Source organism: Lepisosteus platostomus, chromosome 5, assembly GCF_059453375.1.
Source record: "Lepisosteus platostomus isolate fLepPlt1 chromosome 5, fLepPlt1.hap1, whole genome shotgun sequence".
NCBI classification, from domain to species: Eukaryota; Metazoa; Chordata; class Actinopteri; order Semionotiformes; family Lepisosteidae; genus Lepisosteus; species Lepisosteus platostomus.
In genome coordinates, this window is record NC_142615.1 from 44,560,906 (window position 1) to 44,586,149 (window position 25,244).

At 41.6% G+C, this 25,244-nt stretch overlaps 7 non-coding genes across 7 annotated transcripts; all 7 read right to left on the minus strand.

Moving 5' to 3' along the window:
* Window positions 1-4,235: 4,235 nt before the first annotated feature.
* Window positions 4,236-4,307, minus strand: trnaw-cca (transfer RNA tryptophan (anticodon CCA)). The gene has a single exon. It is a non-coding gene; the product is annotated as a tRNA-Trp (tRNA).
* Window positions 4,308-6,306: 1,999 nt separating this feature from the next.
* trnaw-cca (transfer RNA tryptophan (anticodon CCA)) lies at window positions 6,307-6,378 on the minus strand. The gene has a single exon. It is a non-coding gene; the product is annotated as a tRNA-Trp (tRNA).
* A 3,153-nt stretch (window positions 6,379-9,531) lies between these two features.
* trnaw-cca (transfer RNA tryptophan (anticodon CCA)) lies at window positions 9,532-9,603 on the minus strand. Its single transcript has one exon. It is a non-coding gene; the product is annotated as a tRNA-Trp (tRNA).
* A 3,153-nt stretch (window positions 9,604-12,756) lies between these two features.
* On the minus strand, window positions 12,757-12,828 carry trnaw-cca (transfer RNA tryptophan (anticodon CCA)). The gene has a single exon. It is a non-coding gene; the product is annotated as a tRNA-Trp (tRNA).
* A 3,153-nt stretch (window positions 12,829-15,981) lies between these two features.
* trnaw-cca (transfer RNA tryptophan (anticodon CCA)) lies at window positions 15,982-16,053 on the minus strand. The gene has a single exon. It is a non-coding gene; the product is annotated as a tRNA-Trp (tRNA).
* Window positions 16,054-19,206: 3,153 nt separating this feature from the next.
* trnaw-cca (transfer RNA tryptophan (anticodon CCA)) lies at window positions 19,207-19,278 on the minus strand. Its single transcript has one exon. It is a non-coding gene; the product is annotated as a tRNA-Trp (tRNA).
* Window positions 19,279-22,431: 3,153 nt separating this feature from the next.
* Window positions 22,432-22,503, minus strand: trnaw-cca (transfer RNA tryptophan (anticodon CCA)). Its single transcript has one exon. It is a non-coding gene; the product is annotated as a tRNA-Trp (tRNA).
* Window positions 22,504-25,244: the final 2,741 nt, after the last annotated feature.

Below are 25,244 nucleotides of genomic sequence, written 5' to 3' on the forward strand. Positions count from 1 at the left end.
ACTTTAATATACTTTAAACCCATGCTTAACCTTGTTTTTAAATTAAATTATAACAAGACAGGAGGTACAGTAACTCTGAGACTTGACTAAGGTCCTAGTTATTGAATCACCACCACGATCAAGAGGTAAGACTTTACATTTTTACTTTTAAATGCATTTGCTGATAACCTTTTAAAACAAATATGCAGTCAGGCAGATGCATCTTTATTCTTAAGCGTCTCTCAGTGCATTGATATTGTTTTTACTAATCTAATATCAAGAATCTCATCATGTGCATGCTGAGGTGTGGAATATATCTTTGTGTTAAATGGTGTTGTTTTGTATATTGTGTAATTGAAATACAGCCTCTTTCTGGTGACAAGTATTGGCTTAGAAGACTTCTCCTTGCATTGTATAATCAGGGCCAGTTCAATGGGGCATTTAATTAATTGAGAGCTCTTTCTTGTAGATATGAATGCAGAATGGATACAGATTAATTGCAATAGTGTAACTGCAAATGAATATAGATGAGAATGTTCACTTTTTTATGAAACCATTATTTATTTTGGAGCAATGAGCAATACAATAAAATCATTATGCTCAAACTATGAGAGAGAAAATTAAGGATAATTTAAGAAATCAGTCTTAGCTTGTTTCTATACACAAATTATATTATTTATTTTAAAAGGAAACCCGCGAGGATTCCCCTGGTGTGCAAGATGTGCCTGAATACTTTTGATCAGCTTCCTGCTCACTTGAAGAGGGCGTGTATGAAGCACACCTTGGCAGAGGAGATCACGATGGCCTCTCAACAGGCGAGGAAGGACATGATGAATCACCTGAAGAACGGGGTCATCGTGGATTACAACAGAATAGAGATCGTGTCTGGTGAGGCAAACAGGATAGCGGTTGTAAGACTGCTAGAGTCCTTGGGCCTTTTTGTACATGGGAAGCCTGAAGACACATTGGTAAGGTGAGATATTTTTAATTTGTAAGGCTTCTGTAGTTTCTTTTTGAAATCATTGTTACAACATATTATGTAAAAGCATCTACCTGTATTCCAGTGGCCCTGAGTAGGAGGCCGCTGTCCAGGAGGAAGAGATGCCAGAGGCTGCTCCAGAAACTGAAGCAGAAGCGGAGGAGGAAGGGGAAGATGGGGAACAGTAAGACTCTCTGCTCAATAGGGTTTCTAGTGCTTTATTTTTTATTTGCACGTTGTATGTATAAAAATTGATTTTGTTTCACAGAGGCAAGGAAAAATGTAGCCTTAATTGGGATGTCAGTGAATTGGTAGATATACATAGTCACACGGGGCCACAATTAAAGCTATTTTCTCCCAGAAGCCAACTAAGAAAACGGAAACACTTATAATACATGTAATTGTCCATGTGTCTTATATCTACAGGGTGTCAGTTAAAGGTAATCTAAAAGCTCTCCGAAAAAAGAGTTGCCCTGGCTGGACTTTACAGAAAACACTCTTGATTCTCCTCTCCTGGCTGGCTTTAAACAATACCTTATCCAGGGCCTGGGAATGGTAAACTGCTCCAAGGAGGTAGGTATTTGGTACATGGGTTTTACTCGGGTTAAACTTCACATACCATGGATGTTGGTCATAAAAATAATGACTTTCTCTATATATGTTTTTCAGGTTGAAAATGTCTCCAGGTTCCTGTTTTTTATGGATCCATCGGAAGTTTCCTTAAGTTTTCTGAAGGACATTCCCAAAATGCAGACATTTGTTTCCCAGTTGAAGATGACTGGGCTGTCTCACCAGACCATTGCAGATTATATCATTAATATCATCAGATTCCTGCTCTTCATCCTAAAAAACACTAACCTGCAAGAGGAGGATCCCAGTCTAGCTAAGAGTTTAATAGACTTACATTTCTTCTCCATCTATATCAACAGCGTCATCGCTACTGAGCGCTAAAGGCAGGTCCTGGCAATACAATCTTCTTTAGAAAACATTTTTCAAACTATTGCCACTACCATACGTAAAGTAAAAGATACCGATTGCACGCAACTAATAAAATCTCTTTTCCAGGGACGTTGTAGCTAGATGCAAATTACAACCGAAAATGTATCAGCTTTAAAATTTTCTTTTGGATCCACAGGACGATCAGCATGAGACTCAAAATATACCTGTGTTTGATTGTACAGCATAGATTGTACAGCATGTATGTTTACATTTATGTTAAAATTAAGGTAAATATATCAAAATATCAACATCCAACTTCACAGTGCTAACGTACTGTAACAGTGCTTGTCAAATTCTCAAACAAATCTGCGTTGTATTTCTAAACTCTTTTAGCAGAGGACGCAACAGGAGTATAAATGATATCTCCCGCCAGCCATTCAAAGATACTTTTCCAAGGGTGAATATGGATTTCTGGGGAGTTGCGGTGTTGATCACTATTGGACTTCCCCGGTCTCAAGTGTTGTTGTTGGATATGGGCAAAAGACTCGCATTTTCTGCAAATATAAAGAGGGTTAAGGTTTCGGCTTCAGCGGAGACAGTGTTTACATTGACAATAATAAGAAGATCGTCCCTGGGTGGGTTTGAACCACCAACCTGTCAGTTAACAGCCGAACGCGCTCGCCGATTGCGCCACAGAGACTGATGAGAGAGGCTTTTCTCCATTCGCACCTTTCCGGTCAAAAAATAATCATTGCTTGCATTTTCTTGCCAGTCGGCAATATTCCTACTGCTCTGATAGCCAAGAATTACATTTCATTTTTCACAAGCTGTATGAATTTCTTGAAAAACAAGTTGTTGCAGAAAGGAAATGCATTCATGCTTTAAACTAAATCAAGCCCTATGCGGTTGTCCAAGATGGTAGTTTCTGCACAAAAAGACAGGAAGAAAGGCACAGCTGGGATGTGGAGCCCGGATCTCCAGTTAACGAGACAGGTACTTAAACTGACTCAGCTACGGTGCCGGCAGAATTCTCCTCTTTTATAGGCGCTTGGACACACCGCTCTGAGCCATCTGCGTTCACGAAGCCCTGAGTCTGCCGGCTGAGCAAGCTGCCTCCTTTACACGGAACAGGAGCCCTGACCGTAAGAGAAATGAAGAGAAATGGCTTTTATTGGGCACTTTTCATGTCCAATGCGCTTGACATCTCCCAAGGGGGACAGAGTTCATTAACGACACTTTTCCTTTCTTTCTTCTTTCTGTACACTTTGATGAAACAAAACGAGAAATCATGTAAGGGAAAACATGTAAGGGAAAACATGCACATGCACATGTCTTTTTTTCATGGAGAAAACATGCACCGGGAAATGTTGTGTTTAGAAGAAGTGAGTTAACATGAAAAGTGACCTAATTTACCGGAGCAAATGCTCACCAAGCAAGATCTGCTTTACTACTAGAGAGAAGTACAGTGAAAGACGTGATCATTTCACGCCGCTGTGGAACGAAACGCTTTTGTCTTGGAATTCTAAATCAATTAGAAATTCAGAGCAACACATAAAGGCTTTGTCTGCTTAAAAGTGATGATTTTTTAAAACTAAAAAAAAATGTAGAAAACACGTTTCTCACTTAGAAATTTAAGATGGGGGTGGGGTATTACTAGTAGCGGCACTGAACTCACCATGGTGCAATTAATTTACGTGACGGGCTAGTGGTTTAATGGATAACGCGTCTGATTTCGGTTTATAAGATTGTCGATTCGACTTCTACCGGGGTTGTGTGATTCAAATCAGGCTCCTCAGAAATAGATGTCTGTTATGTAAATGAAGCCCACCTGAAAGCAAACGTTGGGTCTGGGTTCCTTTCTTTCCTGCATGAAATAGCAAATCGTTACAAAAAAAAAACACCAACTAATGTCCAATAGTCCAATAGTTAGTCATTTAAGTAAACATGAATATACTGTAAGGTCTTGGTACATGGGAGTGGATTTCAACCACAATTAAAAGAAGGGCAAATTATAATTACAGGCTTCAGACACTTTTTCATACAAAAGTGACCAAACACTCCCTAACTTTCAGGTTTGCTTGAACCTGTAACAGAAAAGCGGTTTGAAACTTCCATTCTCTGATGTCACTGTCTCTAAAGTCGGATGTGATGTTTCGCGGATGTGCAGTGTGCCTTTTCTCTTGTTGTGTTCAAGATGAAATGCTGCATAAGATCCTGACTGGGTGCTCTGTACTGTTCTGTAACTTCATTCGGATTACCTAGGTGGTGTAAAGCTAAAACCCGACTGCATGGTGTAAATTCCAGGTTCGGCACCAGCAGCACCTGTAAACACATCAGCTGACCTCGACGTGATTTGAACACGCAACCTTCTGATCTGGAGTCAGACGCGCTACCGTTGCGCCACGAGGTCACTTGCGACAAGTGCTTTTAATTCACCCAAAGAGAAAAATCAGCGTCCCTGAAAAAGATTGTTTTCATTCTCTCCTGTGAGGAGCGCCGCCAGCCATTCAAAGATACTTTTCCAAGGGTGAATATGGATTTCTGGGGAGTTGCGGTGTTGATCACTATTGGACTTCCCCGGTCTCAAGTGTTGTTGTTGGACACGGGCAAAAGACTCGCATTTTCTGCAAATATAAAGAGGGTTAAGGTTTCGGCTTCAGCGGAGACAGTGTTTACATTGACAATAATAAGAAGATCGCCCCTGGGTGGGTTTGACCCACCAACCTTTCAGATAACAGCCGAACGCGCTCGCCGATTGCGCCACAGAGACTGATGAGAGAGGCTTTTCTCCATTCGCACCTTTCCGGTCAAAAAATAATCATTGCTTGCATTTTCTTGCCAGTCGGCAATATTCCTACTGCTCTGATAGCCAAGAATTACATTTCATTTTTCACAAGCTGTATGAATTTCTTGAAAAACAAGTTGTTGCAGAAAGGAAATGCATTCATGCTTTAAACTAAATCAAGCCCTATGCGGTTGTCCAAGATGGTAGTTTCTGCACAAAAAGACAGGAAGAAAGGCACAGCTGGGATGTGGAGCCCGGATCTCCAGTTAACGAGACAGGTACTTAAACCGACTCAGCTACGGTGCCGGCAGAATTCTCCTCTTTTATAGCCGCTTGGACACACCGCTCTGAGCCATCTGCGTTCACGAAGCCCTGAGTCTGCCGGCTGAGCAAGCTGCCTCCTTTACACGGAACAGGAGCCCTGACCGTAAGAGAAATGAAGAGAAATGGCTTTTATTGGGCACTTTTCATGTCCAATGCGCTTGACATCTCCCAAGGGGGACAGAGTTCATTAACGACACTTTTCCTTTCTTTCTTCTTTCTGTACACTTTGATGAAATAAAACGAGAAATCATGTAAGGGAAAACATGTAAGGGAAAACATGCACATGCACATGTCTTTTTTTCATGGAGAAAACATGCACCGGGAAATGTTGTGTTTAGAAGAAGTGAGTTAACATGAAAAGTGACCTAATTTACCGCAGCAAATGCTCACCAAGCAAGATCTGCTTTACTACTAGAGAGAAGTAGAGTGAAAGACGTGATCATTTCACGCCGCTGTGGAACGAAACGCTTTTGTCTTGGAATTCTAAATCAATTAGAAATTCAGAGCGACACATAAAGGCTTTGTCTGCTTAAAAGTGATGATTTTTTAAAACTAAAAAAAAATGTAGAAAACACGTTTCTCACTTAGAAATTTAAGATGGGGGTGGGGTATTACTAGTAGCGGCACTGAACTCACCATGGTGCAATTAATTTACGTGACGGGCTAGTGGTTTAATGGATAACGCGTCTGATTTCGGTTTATAAGATTGTCGATTCGACTTCTACCGGGGTTGTGTGATTCAAATCAGGCTCCTCAGAAATAGATGTCTGTTATGTAAATGAAGCCCACCTGAAAGCAAACGTTGGGTCTGGGTTCCTTTCTTTCCTGCATGAAATAGCAAATCGTTACAAAAAAAAAAACACCAACTAATGTCCAATAGTCCAATAGTTAGTCATTTAAGTAAACATGAATATACTGTAAGGTCTTGGTACATGGGAGTGGATTTCAACCACAATTAAAAGAAGGGCAAATTATAATTACAGGCTTCAGACACTTTTTCATACAAAAGTGACCAAACACTCCCTAACTTTCAGGTTTGCTTGAACCTGTAACAGAAAAGCGGTTTGAAACTTCCATTCTCTGATGTCACTGTCTCTAAAGTCGGATGTGATGTTTCGCGGATGTGCAGTGTGCCTTTTCTCTTGTTGTGTTCAAGATGAAATGCTGCATAAGATCCTGACTGGGTGCTCTATACTGTTCTGTAACTTCATTCGGATTACCTAGGTGGTGTACAGCTAAAACCCGACTGCATGGTGTAAATTCCGGGTTCGGCACCAGCAGCACCTGTAAACACATCAGCTGACCTCGACGTGATTTGAACACGCAACCTTCTGATCTGGAGTCAGACGCGCTACCGTTGCGCCACGAGGTCACTTGCGACAAGTGCTTTTAATTCACCCAAAGAGAAAAATCAGCGTCCCTGAAAAAGATTGTTTTCATTCTCTCCTGTGAGGAGCGCCGCTCTTCCAACGAGGGTCTCTTCTTCCCAGACCACAGATTATTCTTCCCGCCCGGCTCTCTCACGGAGAGCAGACACACCGTCTCCACTAATGTGTTTACTACATCTATAGATCTGACCCCCTACAGCCCCGATATTCCTGGACAGAATATTTACCACCAGCCTGGTGAACTTCTCATCTTGACCTCTCCCAGGAGGAGCACAATTAACACAGAATCCTCTCTCCATTTAGCAAATAGCACAAAACACTGTTTACCTGTCAAGACAGAAAACCAGGCTGCTCCAGGTGAGGCTTAAACTCACAACCTCGGCATGAGTCCACTGAATATGTCATTTTACATGGCCTGAACCAGGAAAGAGATTGGAAGTCAAGAAGTTATGGTTTTGTTTTAATACTTGCCTACTCTTTTAATTTTTCGGTCAAATCTTTTATTTGGGAGTACTTTCAATGGATGTTAATCTTTGTCCCGATGCACGATTCTGGGCCATGGTGTGTCTTGAATAATGTTCTTATAGGCTTCAGTTTGGAAAAGTGCGGTCTTCAGAAGCTACCGAAACCGCTAATGGTTACATAACACTTAATGCAAAAGCAACGTTCGGGTTTGAAAAAATATATTACTTGCTATGAATACAAACACTGTTACAGGAGGCGTGTTAGGGCTATTTTAGCTTAGATCATCAATTCATCTTACATTTCTTCTCCATCTATATCAACAGCGTCATCGCTACTGAGCGCTAAAGGCAGGTCCTGGCAATACAATCTTCTTTAGAAAACATTTTTAAAACTATTTCCACTACCATACATAAAGAAAAAGATACCGATTGCACGCACCTAATAAAATCTCTTATCCAGGGACGTTGTAGCTAGATGCAAATTCCAATCGAAAATGTATCAGCTTTAACATTTTCTTTCGGATCCACAGGACGATCAGCATGAGACTCAAAATATACCTGTGTTTGATTGTACAGCATAGATTGTACAGCATGTATGTTTACATTTATGTTAAAATTAAGGTAAATATATCAAAATATCAACATCCAACTTCACAGTGCTAACGTACTGTAACAGTGCTTGTCAAATTCTCAAACAAATCTGCGTTGTATTTCTAAACTCTTTTAGCAGAGGACGCAACAGGAGTATAAATGATATCTCCCGCCAGCCATTCAAAGATACTTTTCCAAGGGTGAATATGGATTTCTGGGGAGTTGCGGTGTTGATCACTATTGGACTTCCCCGGTCTCAAGTGTTGTTGTTGGACACGGGCAAAAGACTCGCATTTTCTGCAAATATAAAGAGGGTTAAGGTTTCGGCTTCAGCGGAGACAGTGTTTACATTGACAATAATAAGAAGATCGTCCCTGGGTGGGTTTGAACCACCAACCTGTCAGTTAACAGCTGAACGCGCTCGCCGATTGCGCCACAGAGACTGATGAGAGAGGCTTTTCTCCATTCGCACCTTTCCGGTCAAAAAATAATCATTGCTTGCATTTTCTTGCCAGTCGGCAATATTCCTACTGCTCTGATAGCCAAGAATTACATTTCATTTTTCACAAGCTGTATGAATTTCTTGAAAAACAAGTTGTTGCAGAAAGGAAATGCATTCATGCTTTAAACTAAATCAAGCCCTATGCGGTTGTCCAAGATGGTAGTTTCTGCACAAAAAGACAGGAAGAAAGGCACAGCTGGGATGTGGAGCCCGGATCTCCAGTTAACGAGACAGGTACTTAAACCGACTCAGCTACGGTGCCGGCAGAATTCTCCTCTTTTATAGCCGCTTGGACACACCGCTCTGAGCCATCTGCGTTCACGAAGCCCTGAGTCTGCCGGCTGAGCAAGCTGCCTCCTTTACACGGAACAGGAGCCCTGACCGTAAGAGAAATGAAGAGAAATGGCTTTTATTGGGCACTTTTCATGTCCAATGCGCTTGACATCTCCCAAGGGGGACAGAGTTCATTAACGACACTTTTCCTTTCTTTCTTCTTTCTGTACACTTTGATGAAACAAAACGAGAAATCATGTAAGGGAAAACATGTAAGGGAAAACATGCACATGCACATGTCTTTTTTTCATGGAGAAAACATGCACCGGGAAATGTTGTGTTTAGAAGAAGTGAGTTAACATGAAAAGTGACCTAATTTACCGCAGCAAATGCTCACCAAGCAAGATCTGCTTTACTACTAGAGAGAAGTAGAGTGAAAGACGTGATCATTTCACGCCGCTGTGGAACGAAACGCTTTTGTCTTGGAATTCTAAATCAATTAGAAATTCAGAGCGACACATAAAGGCTTTGTCTGCTTAAAAGTGATGATTTTTTAAAACTAAAAAAAAATGTAGAAAACACGTTTCTCACTTAGAAATTTAAGATGGGGGTGGGGTATTACTAGTAGCGGCACTGAACTCACCATGGTGCAATTAATTTACGTGACGGGCTAGTGGTTTAATGGATAACGCGTCTGATTTCGGTTTATAAGATTGTCGATTCGACTTCTACCGGGGTTGTGTGATTCAAATCAGGCTCCTCAGAAATAGATGTCTGTTATGTAAATGAAGCCCACCTGAAAGCAAACGTTGGGTCTGGGTTCCTTTCTTTCCTGCATGAAATAGCAAATCGTTACAAAAAAAAAAACACCAACTAATGTCCAATAGTCCAATAGTTAGTCATTTAAGTAAACATGAATATACTGTAAGGTCTTGGTACATGGGAGTGGATTTCAACCACAATTAAAAGAAGGGCAAATTATAATTACAGGCTTCAGACACTTTTTCATACAAAAGTGACCAAACACTCCCTAACTTTCAGGTTTGCTTGAACCTGTAACAGAAAAGCGGTTTGAAACTTCCATTCTCTGATGTCACTGTCTCTAAAGTCGGATGTGATGTTTCGCGGATGTGCAGTGTGCCTTTTCTCTTGTTGTGTTCAAGATGAAATGCTGCATAAGATCCTGACTGGGTGCTCTATACTGTTCTGTAACTTCATTCGGATTACCTAGGTGGTGTACAGCTAAAACCCGACTGCATGGTGTAAATTCCAGGTTCGGCACCAGCAGCACCTGTAAACACATCAGCTGACCTCGACGTGATTTGAACACGCAACCTTCTGATCTGGAGTCAGACGCGCTACCGTTGCGCCACGAGGTCACTTGCGACAAGTGCTTTTAATTCACCCAAAGAGAAAAATCAGCGTCCCTGAAAAAGATTGTTTTCATTCTCTCCTGTGAGGAGCGCCGCTCTTCCAACGAGGGTCTCTTCTTCCCAGACCACAGATTATTCTTCCCGCCCGGCTCTCTCACGGAGAGCAGACACACCGTCTCCACTAATGTGTTTACTACATCTATAGATCTGACCCCCTACAGCCCCGATATTCCTGGACAGAATATTTACCACCAGCCTGGTGAACTTCTCATCTTGACCTCTCCCAGGAGGAGCACAATTAACACAGAATCCTCTCTCCATTTAGCAAATAGCACAAAACACTGTTTACCTGTCAAGACAGAAAACCAGGCTGCTCCAGGTGAGGCTTAAACTCACAACCTCGGCATGAGTCCACTGAATATGTCATTTTACATGGCCTGAACCAGGAAAGAGATTGGAAGTCAAGAAGTTATGGTTTTGTTTTAATACTTGCCTACTCTTTTAATTTTTCGGTCAAATCTTTTATTTGGGAGTACTTTCAATGGATGTTAATCTTTGTCCCGATGCACGATTCTGGGCCATGGTGTGTCTTGAATAATGTTCTTATAGGCTTCAGTTTGGAAAAGTGCGGTCTTCAGAAGCTACCGAAACCGCTAATGGTTACATAACACTTAATGCAAAAGCAACGTTCGGGTTTGAAAAAATATATTACTTGCTATGAATACAAACACTGTTACAGGAGGCGTGTTAGGGCTATTTTAGCTTAGATCATCAATTCATCTTACATTTCTTCTCCATCTATATCAACAGCGTCATCGCTACTGAGCGCTAAAGGCAGGTCCTGGCAATACAATCTTCTTTAGAAAACATTTTTAAAACTATTTCCACTACCATACATAAAGAAAAAGATACCGATTGCACGCACCTAATAAAATCTCTTATCCAGGGACGTTGTAGCTAGATGCAAATTCCAATCGAAAATGTATCAGCTTTAACATTTTCTTTCGGATCCACAGGACGATCAGCATGAGACTCAAAATATACCTGTGTTTGATTGTACAGCATAGATTGTACAGCATGTATGTTTACATTTATGTTAAAATTAAGGTAAATATATCAAAATATCAACATCCAACTTCACAGTGCTAACGTACTGTAACAGTGCTTGTCAAATTCTCAAACAAATCTGCGTTGTATTTCTAAACTCTTTTAGCAGAGGACGCAACAGGAGTATAAATGATATCTCCCGCCAGCCATTCAAAGATACTTTTCCAAGGGTGAATATGGATTTCTGGGGAGTTGCGGTGTTGATCACTATTGGACTTCCCCGGTCTCAAGTGTTGTTGTTGGACACGGGCAAAAGACTCGCATTTTCTGCAAATATAAAGAGGGTTAAGGTTTCGGCTTCAGCGGAGACAGTGTTTACATTGACAATAATAAGAAGATCGTCCCTGGGTGGGTTTGAACCACCAACCTGTCAGTTAACAGCTGAACGCGCTCGCCGATTGCGCCACAGAGACTGATGAGAGAGGCTTTTCTTCATTCGCACCTTTCCGGTCAAAAAATAATCATTGCTTGCATTTTCTTGCCAGTCGGCAATATTCCTACTGCTCTGATAGCCAAGAATTACATTTCATTTTTCACAAGCTGTATGAATTTCTTGAAAAACAAGTTGTTGCAGAAAGGAAATGCATTCATGCTTTAAACTAAATCAAGCCCTATGCGGTTGTCCAAGATGGTAGTTTCTGCACAAAAAGACAGGAAGAAAGGCACAGCTGGGATGTGGAGCCCGGATCTCCAGTTAACGAGACAAGTACTTAAACCGACTCAGCTACGGTGCCGGCAGAATTCTCCTCTTTTATAGCCGCTTGGACACACCGCTCTGAGCCATCTGCGTTCACGAAGCCCTGAGTCTGCCGGCTGAGCAAGCTGCCTCCTTTACACGGAACAGGAGCCCTGACCGTAAGAGAAATGAAGAGAAATGGCTTTTATTGGGCACTTTTCATGTCCAATGCGCTTGACATCTCCCAAGGGGGACAGAGTTCATTAACGACACTTTTCCTTTCTTTCTTCTTTCTGTACACTTTGATGAAACAAAACGAGAAATCATGTAAGGGAAAACATGTAAGGGAAAACATGCACATGCACATGTCTTTTTTTCATGGAGAAAACATGCACCGGGAAATGTTGTGTTTAGAAGAAGTGAGTTAACATGAAAAGTGACCTAATTTACCGGAGCAAATGCTCACCAAGCAAGATCTGCTTTACTACTAGAGAGAAGTAGAGTGAAAGACGTGATCATTTCACGCCGCTGTGGAACGAAACGCTTTTGTCTTGGAATTCTAAATCAATTAGAAATTCAGAGCGACACATAAAGGCTTTGTCTGCTTAAAAGTGATGATTTTTTAAAACTAAAAAAAAATGTAGAAAACACGTTTCTCACTTAGAAATTTAAGATGGGGGTGGGGTATTACTAGTAGCTGCACTGAACTCACCATGGTGCAATTAATTTACGTGACGGGCTAGTGGTTTAATGGATAACGCGTCTGATTTCGGTTTATAAGATTGTCGATTCGACTTCTACCGGGGTTGTGTGATTCAAATCAGGCTCCTCAGAAATAGATGTCTGTTATGTAAATGAAGCCCACCTGAAAGCAAACGTTGGGTCTGGGTTCCTTTCTTTCCTGCATGAAATAGCAAATCGTTACAAAAAAAAAAACACCAACTAATGTCCAATAGTCCAATAGTTAGTCATTTAAGTAAACATGAATATACTGTAAGGTCTTGGTACATGGGAGTGGATTTCAACCACAATTAAAAGAAGGGCAAATTATAATTACAGGCTTCAGACACTTTTTCATACAAAAGTGACCAAACACTCCCTAACTTTCAGGTTTGCTTGAACCTGTAACAGAAAAGCGGTTTGAAACTTCCATTCTCTGATGTCACTGTCTCTAAAGTCGGATGTGATGTTTCGCGGATGTGCAGTGTGCCTTTTCTCTTGTTGTGTTCAAGATGAAATGCTGCATAAGATCCTGACTGGGTGCTCTGTACTGTTCTGTAACTTCATTCGGATTACCTAGGTGGTGTACAGCTAAAACCCGACTGCATGGTGTAAATTCCGGGTTCGGCACCAGCAGCACCTGTAAACACATCAGCTGACCTCGACGTGATTTGAACACGCAACCTTCTGATCTGGAGTCAGACGCGCTACCGTTGCGCCACGAGGTCACTTGCGACAAGTGCTTTTAATTCACCCAAAGAGAAAAATCAGCGTCCCTGAAAAAGATTGTTTTCATTCTCTCCTGTGAGGAGCGCCGCTCTTCCAACGAGGGTCTCTTCTTCCCAGACCACAGATTATTCTTCCCGCCCGGCTCTCTCACGGAGAGCAGACACACCGTCTCCACTAATGTGTTTACTACATCTATAGATCTGACCCCCTACAGCCCCGATATTCCTGGACAGAATATTTACCACCAGCCTGGTGAACTTCTCATCTTGACCTCTCCCAGGAGGAGCACAATTAACACAGAATCCTCTCTCCATTTAGCAAATAGCACAAAACACTGTTTACCTGTCAAGACAGAAAACCAGGCTGCTCCAGGTGAGGCTTAAACTCACAACCTCGGCATGAGTCCACTGAATATGTCATTTTACATGGCCTGAACCAGGAAAGAGATTGGAAGTCAAGAAGTTATGGTTTTGTTTTAATACTTGCCTACTCTTTTAATTTTTCGGTCAAATCTTTTATTTGGGAGTACTTTCAATGGATGTTAATCTTTGTCCCGATGCACGATTCTGGGCCATGGTGTGTCTTGAATAATGTTCTTATAGGCTTCAGTTTGGAAAAGTGCGGTCTTCAGAAGCTACCGAAACCGCTAATGGTTACATAACACTTAATGCAAAAGCAACGTTCGGGTTTGAAAAAATATATTACTTGCTATGAATACAAACACTGTTACAGGAGGCGTGTTAGGGCTATTTTAGCTTAGATCATCAATTCATCTTACATTTCTTCTCCATCTATATCAACAGCGTCATCGCTACTGAGCGCTAAAGGCAGGTCCTGGCAATACAATCTTCTTTAGAAAACATTTTTAAAACTATTTCCACTACCATACATAAAGAAAAAGATACCGATTGCACGCACCTAATAAAATCTCTTATCCAGGGACGTTGTAGCTAGATGCAAATTCCAATCGAAAATGTATCAGCTTTAACATTTTCTTTCGGATCCACAGGACGATCAGCATGAGACTCAAAATATACCTGTGTTTGATTGTACAGCATAGATTGTACAGCATGTATGTTTACATTTATGTTAAAATTAAGGTAAATATATCAAAATATCAACATCCAACTTCACAGTGCTAACGTACTGTAACAGTGCTTGTCAAATTCTCAAACAAATCTGCGTTGTATTTCTAAACTCTTTTAGCAGAGGACGCAACAGGAGTATAAATGATATCTCCCGCCAGCCATTCAAAGATACTTTTCCAAGGGTGAATATGGATTTCTGGGGAGTTGCGGTGTTGATCACTATTGGACTTCCCCGGTCTCAAGTGTTGTTGTTGGACACGGGCAAAAGACTCGCATTTTCTGCAAATATAAAGAGGGTTAAGGTTTCGGCTTCAGCGGAGACAGTGTTTACATTGACAATAATAAGAAGATCGTCCCTGGGTGGGTTTGAACCACCAACCTGTCAGTTAACAGCTGAACGCGCTCGCCGATTGCGCCACAGAGACTGATGAGAGAGGCTTTTCTTCATTCGCACCTTTCCGGTCAAAAAATAATCATTGCTTGCATTTTCTTGCCAGTCGGCAATATTCCTACTGCTCTGATAGCCAAGAATTACATTTCATTTTTCACAAGCTGTATGAATTTCTTGAAAAACAAGTTGTTGCAGAAAGGAAATGCATTCATGCTTTAAACTAAATCAAGCCCTATGCGGTTGTCCAAGATGGTAGTTTCTGCACAAAAAGACAGGAAGAAAGGCACAGCTGGGATGTGGAGCCCGGATCTCCAGTTAACGAGACAAGTACTTAAACCGACTCAGCTACGGTGCCGGCAGAATTCTCCTCTTTTATAGCCGCTTGGACACACCGCTCTGAGCCATCTGCGTTCACGAAGCCCTGAGTCTGCCGGCTGAGCAAGCTGCCTCCTTTACACGGAACAGGAGCCCTGACCGTAAGAGAAATGAAGAGAAATGGCTTTTATTGGGCACTTTTCATGTCCAATGCGCTTGACATCTCCCAAGGGGGACAGAGTTCATTAACGACACTTTTCCTTTCTTTCTTCTTTCTGTACACTTTGATGAAACAAAACGAGAAATCATGTAAGGGAAAACATGTAAGGGAAAACATGCACATGCACATGTCTTTTTTTCATGGAGAAAACATGCACCGGGAAATGTTGTGTTTAGAAGAAGTGAGTTAACATGAAAAGTGACCTAATTTACCGGAGCAAATGCTCACCAAGCAAGATCTGCTTTACTACTAGAGAGAAGTACAGTGAAAGACGTGATCATTTCACGCCGCTGTGGAACGAAACGCTTTTGTCTTGGAATTCTAAATCAATTAGAAATTCAGAGCGACACATAAAGGCTTTGTCTGCTTAAAAGTGATGATTTTTTAAAACTAAAAAAAAATGTAGAAAACACGTTTCTCACTTAGAAATTTAAGATGGGGGTGGGGTATTACTAGTAGCTGCACTGAACTCACCATGGTGCAATTAATTTACGTGACGGGCTAGTGGTTTAATGGATAACGCGTCTGATTTCGGTTTATAAGATTGTCGATTCGACTTCTACCGGGGTTGTGTGATTCAAATCAGGCTCCTCAGAAATAGATGTCTGTTATGTAAATGAAGCCCACCTGAAAGCAAACGTTGGGTCTGGGTTCCTTTCTTTCCTGCATGAAATAGCAAATCGTTACAAAAAAAAAAACACCAACTAATGTCCAATAGTCCAATAGTTAGTCATTTAAGTAAACATGAATATACTGTAAGGTCTTGGTACATGGGAGTGGATTTCAACCACAATTAAAAGAAGGGCAAATTATAATTACAGGCTTCAGACACTTTTTCATACAAAAGTGACCAAACACTCCCTAACTTTCAGGTTTGCTTGAACCTGTAACAGAAAAGCGGTTTGAAACTTCCATTCTCTGATGTCACTGTCTCTAAAGTCGGATGTGATGTTTCGCGGATGTGCAGTGTGCCTTTTCTCTTGTTGTGTTCAAGATGAAATGCTGCATAAGATCCTGACTGGGTGCTCTGTACTGTTCTGTAACTTCATTCGGATTACCTAGGTGGTGTACAGCTAAAACCCGACTGCATGGTGTAAATTCCGGGTTCGGCACCAGCAGCACCTGTAAACACATCAGCTGACCTCGACGTGATTTGAACACGCAACCTTCTGATCTGGAGTCAGACGCGCTACCGTTGCGCCACGAGGTCACTTGCGACAAGTGCTTTTAATTCACCCAAAGAGAAAAATCAGCGTCCCTGAAAAAGATTGTTTTCATTCTCTCCTGTGAGGAGCGCCGCTCTTCCAACGAGGGTCTCTTCTTCCCAGACCACAGATTATTCTTCCCGCCCGGCTCTCTCACGGAGAGCAGACACACCGTCTCCACTAATGTGTTTACTACATCTATAGATCTGACCCCCTACAGCCCCGATATTCCTGGACAGAATATTTACCACCAGCCTGGTGAACTTCTCATCTTGACCTCTCCCAGGAGGAGCACAATTAACACAGAATCCTCTCTCCATTTAGCAAATAGCACAAAACACTGTTTACCTGTCAAGACAGAAAACCAGGCTGCTCCAGGTGAGGCTTAAACTCACAACCTCGGCATGAGTCCACTGAATATGTCATTTTACATGGCCTGAACCAGGAAAGAGATTGGAAGTCAAGAAGTTATGGTTTTGTTTTAATACTTGCCTACTCTTTTAATTTTTCGGTCAAATCTTTTATTTGGGAGTACTTTCAATGGATGTTAATCTTTGTCCCGATGCACGATTCTGGGCCATGGTGTGTCTTGAATAATGTTCTTATAGGCTTCAGTTTGGAAAAGTGCGGTCTTCAGAAGCTACCGAAACCGCTAATGGTTACATAACACTTAATGCAAAAGCAACGTTCGGGTTTGAAAAAATATATTACTTGCTATGAATACAAACACTGTTACAGGAGGCGTGTTAGGGCTATTTTAGCTTAGATCATCAATTCATCTTACATTTCTTCTCCATCTATATCAACAGCGTCATCGCTACTGAGCGCTAAAGGCAGGTCCTGGCAATACAATCTTCTTTAGAAAACATTTTTAAAACTATTTCCACTACCATACATAAAGAAAAAGATACCGATTGCACGCACCTAATAAAATCTCTTATCCAGGGACGTTGTAGCTAGATGCAAATTCCAATCGAAAATGTATCAGCTTTAACATTTTCTTTCGGATCCACAGGACGATCAGCATGAGACTCAAAATATACCTGTGTTTGATTGTACAGCATAGATTGTACAGCATGTATGTTTACATTTATGTTAAAATTAAGGTAAATATATCAAAATATCAACATCCAACTTCACAGTGCTAACGTACTGTAACAGTGCTTGTCAAATTCTCAAACAAATCTGCGTTGTATTTCTAAACTCTTTTAGCAGAGGACGCAACAGGAGTATAAATGATATCTCCCGCCAGCCATTCAAAGATACTTTTCCAAGGGTGAATATGGATTTCTGGGGAGTTGCGGTGTTGATCACTATTGGACTTCCCCGGTCTCAAGTGTTGTTGTTGGACACGGGCAAAAGACTCGCATTTTCTGCAAATATAAAGAGGGTTAAGGTTTCGGCTTCAGCGGAGACAGTGTTTACATTGACAATAATAAGAAGATCGTCCCTGGGTGGGTTTGAACCACCAACCTGTCAGTTAACAGCTGAACGCGCTCGCCGATTGCGCCACAGAGACTGATGAGAGAGGCTTTTCTTCATTCGCACCTTTCCGGTCAAAAAATAATCATTGCTTGCATTTTCTTGCCAGTCGGCAATATTCCTACTGCTCTGATAGCCAAGAATTACATTTCATTTTTCACAAGCTGTATGAATTTCTTGAAAAACAAGTTGTTGCAGAAAGGAAATGCATTCATGCTTTAAACTAAATCAAGCCCTATGCGGTTGTCCAAGATGGTAGTTTCTGCACAAAAAGACAGGAAGAAAGGCACAGCTGGGATGTGGAGCCCGGATCTCCAGTTAACGAGACAAGTACTTAAACCGACTCAGCTACGGTGCCGGCAGAATTCTCCTCTTTTATAGCCGCTTGGACACACCGCTCTGAGCCATCTGCGTTCACGAAGCCCTGAGTCTGCCGGCTGAGCAAGCTGCCTCCTTTACACGGAACAGGAGCCCTGACCGTAAGAGAAATGAAGAGAAATGGCTTTTATTGGGCACTTTTCATGTCCAATGCGCTTGACATCTCCCAAGGGGGACAGAGTTCATTAACGACACTTTTCCTTTCTTTCTTCTTTCTGTACACTTTGATGAAACAAAACGAGAAATCATGTAAGGGAAAACATGTAAGGGAAAACATGCACATGCACATGTCTTTTTTTCATGGAGAAAACATGCACCGGGAAATGTTGTGTTTAGAAGAAGTGAGTTAACATGAAAAGTGACCTAATTTACCGGAGCAAATGCTCACCAAGCAAGATCTGCTTTACTACTAGAGAGAAGTACAGTGAAAGACGTGATCATTTCACGCCGCTGTGGAACGAAACGCTTTTGTCTTGGAATTCTAAATCAATTAGAAATTCAGAGCGACACATAAAGGCTTTGTCTGCTTAAAAGTGATGATTTTTTAAAACTAAAAAAAAATGTAGAAAACACGTTTCTCACTTAGAAATTTAAGATGGGGGTGGGGTATTACTAGTAGCTGCACTGAACTCACCATGGTGCAATTAATTTACGTGACGGGCTAGTGGTTTAATGGATAACGCGTCTGATTTCGGTTTATAAGATTGTCGATTCGACTTCTACCGGGGTTGTGTGATTCAAATCAGGCTCCTCAGAAATAGATGTCTGTTATGTAAATGAAGCCCACCTGAAAGCAAACGTTGGGTCTGGGTTCCTTTCTTTCCTGCATGAAATAGCAAATCGTTACAAAAAAAAAAACACCAACTAATGTCCAATAGTCCAATAGTTAGTCATTTAAGTAAACATGAATATACTGTAAGGTCTTGGTACATGGGAGTGGATTTCAACCACAATTAAAAGAAGGGCAAATTATAATTACAGGCTTCAGACACTTTTTCATACAAAAGTGACCAAACACTCCCTAACTTTCAGGTTTGCTTGAACCTGTAACAGAAAAGCGGTTTGAAACTTCCATTCTCTGATGTCACTGTCTCTAAAGTCGGATGTGATGTTTCGCGGATGTGCAGTGTGCCTTTTCTCTTGTTGTGTTCAAGATGAAATGCTGCATAAGATCCTGACTGGGTGCTCTGTACTGTTCTGTAACTTCATTCGGATTACCTAGGTGGTGTACAGCTAAAACCCGACTGCATGGTGTAAATTCCGGGTTCGGCACCAGCAGCACCTGTAAACACATCAGCTGACCTCGACGTGATTTGAACACGCAACCTTCTGATCTGGAGTCAGACGCGCTACCGTTGCGCCACGAGGTCACTTGCGACAAGTGCTTTTAATTCACCCAAAGAGAAAAATCAGCGTCCCTGAAAAAGATTGTTTTCATTCTCTCCTGTGAGGAGCGCCGCTCTTCCAACGAGGGTCTCTTCTTCCCAGACCACAGATTATTCTTCCCGCCCGGCTCTCTCACGGAGAGCAGACACACCGTCTCCACTAATGTGTTTACTACATCTATAGATCTGACCCCCTACAGCCCCGATATTCCTGGACAGAATATTTACCACCAGCCTGGTGAACTTCTCATCTTGACCTCTCCCAGGAGGAGCACAATTAACACAGAATCCTCTCTCCATTTAGCAAATAGCACAAAACACTGTTTACCTGTCAAGACAGAAAACCAGGCTGCTCCAGGTGAGGCTTAAACTCACAACCTCGGCATGAGTCCACTGAATATGTCATTTTACATGGCCTGAACCAGGAAAGAGATTGGAAGTCAAGAAGTTATGGTTTTGTTTTAATACTTGCCTACTCTTTTAATTTTTCGGTCAAATCTTTTATTTGGGAGTACTTTCAATGGATGTTAATCTTTGTCCCGATGCACGATTCTGGGCCATGGTGTGTCTTGAATAATGTTCTTATAGGCTTCAGTTTGGAAAAGTGCGGTCTTCAGAAGCTACCGAAACCGCTAATGGTTACATAACACTTAATGCAAAAGCAACGTTCGGGTTTGAAAAAATATATTACTTGCTATGAATACAAACACTGTTACAGGAGGCGTGTTAGGGCTATTTTAGCTTAGATCATCAATTCATCTTACATTTCTTCTCCATCTATATCAACAGCGTCATCGCTACTGAGCGCTAAAGGCAGGTCCTGGCAATACAATCTTCTTTAGAAAACATTTTTAAAACTATTTCCACTACCATACATAAAGAAAAAGATACCGATTGCACGCACCTAATAAAATCTCTTATCCAGGGACGTTGTAGCTAGATGCAAATTCCAATCGAAAATGTATCAGCTTTAACATTTTCTTTCGGATCCACAGGACGATCAGCATGAGACTCAAAATATACCTGTGTTTGATTGTACAGCATAGATTGTACAGCATGTATGTTTACATTTATGTTAAAATTAAGGTAAATATATCAAAATATCAACATCCAACTTCACAGTGCTAACGTACTGTAACAGTGCTTGTCAAATTCTCAAACAAATCTGCGTTGTATTTCTAAACTCTTTTAGCAGAGGACGCAACAGGAGTATAAATGATATCTCCCGCCAGCCATTCAAAGATACTTTTCCAAGGGTGAATATGGATTTCTGGGGAGTTGCGGTGTTGATCACTATTGGACTTCCCCGGTCTCAAGTGTTGTTGTTGGACACGGGCAAAAGACTCGCATTTTCTGCAAATATAAAGAGGGTTAAGGTTTCGGCTTCAGCGGAGACAGTGTTTACATTGACAATAATAAGAAGATCGTCCCTGGGTGGGTTTGAACCACCAACCTGTCAGTTAACAGCTGAACGCGCTCGCCGATTGCGCCACAGAGACTGATGAGAGAGGCTTTTCTTCATTCGCACCTTTCCGGTCAAAAAATAATCATTGCTTGCATTTTCTTGCCAGTCGGCAATATTCCTACTGCTCTGATAGCCAAGAATTACATTTCATTTTTCACAAGCTGTATGAATTTCTTGAAAAACAAGTTGTTGCAGAAAGGAAATGCATTCATGCTTTAAACTAAATCAAGCCCTATGCGGTTGTCCAAGATGGTAGTTTCTGCACAAAAAGACAGGAAGAAAGGCACAGCTGGGATGTGGAGCCCGGATCTCCAGTTAACGAGACAAGTACTTAAACCGACTCAGCTACGGTGCCGGCAGAATTCTCCTCTTTTATAGCCGCTTGGACACACCGCTCTGAGCCATCTGCGTTCACGAAGCCCTGAGTCTGCCGGCTGAGCAAGCTGCCTCCTTTACACGGAACAGGAGCCCTGACCGTAAGAGAAATGAAGAGAAATGGCTTTTATTGGGCACTTTTCATGTCCAATGCGCTTGACATCTCCCAAGGGGGACAGAGTTCATTAACGACACTTTTCCTTTCTTTCTTCTTTCTGTACACTTTGATGAAACAAAACGAGAAATCATGTAAGGGAAAACATGTAAGGGAAAACATGCACATGCACATGTCTTTTTTTCATGGAGAAAACATGCACCGGGAAATGTTGTGTTTAGAAGAAGTGAGTTAACATGAAAAGTGACCTAATTTACCGGAGCAAATGCTCACCAAGCAAGATCTGCTTTACTACTAGAGAGAAGTACAGTGAAAGACGTGATCATTTCACGCCGCTGTGGAACGAAACGCTTTTGTCTTGGAATTCTAAATCAATTAGAAATTCAGAGCGACACATAAAGGCTTTGTCTGCTTAAAAGTGATGATTTTTTAAAACTAAAAAAAAATGTAGAAAACACGTTTCTCACTTAGAAATTTAAGATGGGGGTGGGGTATTACTAGTAGCTGCACTGAACTCACCATGGTGCAATTAATTTACGTGACGGGCTAGTGGTTTAATGGATAACGCGTCTGATTTCGGTTTATAAGATTGTCGATTCGACTTCTACCGGGGTTGTGTGATTCAAATCAGGCTCCTCAGAAATAGATGTCTGTTATGTAAATGAAGCCCACCTGAAAGCAAACGTTGGGTCTGGGTTCCTTTCTTTCCTGCATGAAATAGCAAATCGTTACAAAAAAAAAAACACCAACTAATGTCCAATAGTCCAATAGTTAGTCATTTAAGTAAACATGAATATACTGTAAGGTCTTGGTACATGGGAGTGGATTTCAACCACAATTAAAAGAAGGGCAAATTATAATTACAGGCTTCAGACACTTTTTCATACAAAAGTGACCAAACACTCCCTAACTTTCAGGTTTGCTTGAACCTGTAACAGAAAAGCGGTTTGAAACTTCCATTCTCTGATGTCACTGTCTCTAAAGTCGGATGTGATGTTTCGCGGATGTGCAGTGTGCCTTTTCTCTTGTTGTGTTCAAGATGAAATGCTGCATAAGATCCTGACTGGGTGCTCTGTACTGTTCTGTAACTTCATTCGGATTACCTAGGTGGTGTACAGCTAAAACCCGACTGCATGGTGTAAATTCCGGGTTCGGCACCAGCAGCACCTGTAAACACATCAGCTGACCTCGACGTGATTTGAACACGCAACCTTCTGATCTGGAGTCAGACGCGCTACCGTTGCGCCACGAGGTCACTTGCGACAAGTGCTTTTAATTCACCCAAAGAGAAAAATCAGCGTCCCTGAAAAAGATTGTTTTCATTCTCTCCTGTGAGGAGCGCCGCTCTTCCAACGAGGGTCTCTTCTTCCCAGACCACAGATTATTCTTCCCGCCCGGCTCTCTCACGGAGAGCAGACACACCGTCTCCACTAATGTGTTTACTACATCTATAGATCTGACCCCCTACAGCCCCGATATTCCTGGACAGGATATTTACCACCAGCCTGGTGAACTTCTCATCTTGACCTCTCCCAGGAGGAGCACAATTAACACAGAATCCTCTCTCCATTTAGCAAATAGCACAAAACACTGTTTACCTGTCAAGACAGAAAACCAGGCTGCTCCAGGTGAGGCTTAAACTCACAACCTCGGCATGAGTCCACTGAATATGTCATTTTACATGGCCTGAACCAGGAAAGAGATTGGAAGTCAAGAAGTTATGGTTTTGTTTTAATACTTGCCTACTCTTTTAATTTTTCGGTCAAATCTTTTATTTGGGAGTACTTTCAATGGATGTTAATCTTTGTCCCGATGCACGATTCTGGGCCATGGTGTGTCTTGAATAATGTTCTTATAGGCTTCAGTTTGGAAAAGTGCGGTCTTCAGAAGCTACCGAAACCGCTAATGGTTACATAACACTTAATGCAAAAGCAACGTTCGGGTTTGAAAAAATATATTACTTGCTATGAATACAAACACTGTTACAGGAGGCGTGTTAGGGCTATTTTAGCTTAGATCATCAATTCATCTTACATTTCTTCTCCATCTATATCAACAGCGTCATCGCTACTGAGCGCTAAAGGCAGGTCCTGGCAATACAATCTTCTTTAGAAAACATTTTTAAAACTATTTCCACTACCATACATAAAGTAAAAGATACCGATTGCACGCACCTAATAAAATCTCTTATCCAGGGACGTTGTAGCTAGATGCAAATTCCAATCGAAAATGTATCAGCTTTAACATTTTCTTTCGGATCCACAGGACGATCAGCATGAGACTCAAAATATACCTGTGTTTGATTGTACAGCATAGATTGTACAGCATGTATGTTTACATTTATGTTAAAATTAAGGTAAATATATCAAAATATCAACATCCAACTTCACAGTGCTAACGTACTGTAACAGTGCTTGTCAAATTCTCAAACAAATCTGCGTTGTATTTCTAAACTCTTTTAGCAGAGGACGCAACAGGAGTATAAATGATATCTCCCGCCAGCCATTCAAAGATACTTTTCCAAGGGTGAATATGGATTTCTGGGGAGTTGCGGTGTTGATCACTATTGGACTTCCCCGGTCTCAAGTGTTGTTGTTGGACACGGGCAAAAGACTCGCATTTTCTGCAAATATAAAGAGGGTTAAGGTTTCGGCTTCAGCGGAGACAGTGTTTACATTGACAATAATAAGAAGATCGTCCCTGGGTGGGTTTGAACCACCAACCTGTCAGTTAACAGCCGAACGCGCTCGCCGATTGCGCCACAGAGACTGATGAGAGAGGCTTTTCTCCATTCGCACCTTTCTGGTCAAAAAATAATCATTGCTTGCATTTTCTTGCCAGTCGGCAATATTCCTACTGCTCTGATAGCCAAGAATTACATTTCATTTTTCACAAGCTGTATGAATTTCTTGAAAAACAAGTTGTTGCAGAAAGGAAATGCATTCATGCTTTAAACTAAATCAAGCCCTATGCGGTTGTCCAAGATGGTAGTTTCTGCACAAAAAGACAGGAAGAAAGGCACAGCTGGGATGTGGAGCCCGGATCTCCAGTTAACGAGACAGGTACTTAAACCGACTCAGCTACGGTGCCGGCAGAATTCTCCTCTTTTATAGCCGCTTGGACACACCGCTCTGAGCCATCTGCGTTCACGAAGCCCTGAGTCTGCCGGCTGAGCAAGCTGCCTCCTTTACACGGAACAGGAGCCCTGACCGTAAGAGAAATGAAGAGAAATGGCTTTTATTGGGCACTTTTCATGTCCAATGCGCTTGACATCTCCCAAGGGGGACAGAGTTCATTAACGACACTTTTCCTTTCTTTCTTCTTTCTGTACACTTTGATGAAACAAAACGAGAAATCATGTAAGGGAAAACATGTAAGGGAAAACATGCACATGCACATGTCTTTTTTTCATGGAGAAAACATGCACCGGGAAATGTTGTGTTTAGAAGAAGTGAGTTAACATGAAAAGTGACCTAATTTACCGGAGCAAATGCTCACCAAGCAAGATCTGCTTTACTACTAGAGAGAAGTACAGTGAAAGACGTGATCATTTCACGCCGCTGTGGAACGAAACGCTTTTGTCTTGGAATTCTAAATCAATTAGAAATTCAGAGCGACACATAAAGGCTTTGTCTGCTTAAAAGTGATGATTTTTTAAAACTAAAAAAAAATGTAGAAAACACGTTTCTCACTTAGAAATTTAAGATGGGGGTGGGGTATTACTAGTAGCGGCACTGAACTCACCATGGTGCAATTAATTTACGTGACGGGCTAGTGGTTTAATGGATAACGCGTCTGATTTCGGTTTATAAGATTGTCGATTCGACTTCTACCGGGGTTGTGTGATTCAAATCAGGCTCCTCAGAAATAGATGTCTGTTATGTAAATGAAGCCCACCTGAAAGCAAACGTTGGGTCTGGGTTCCTTTCTTTCCTGCATGAAATAGCAAATCGTTACAAAAAAAAAAACACCAACTAATGTCCAATAGTCCAATAG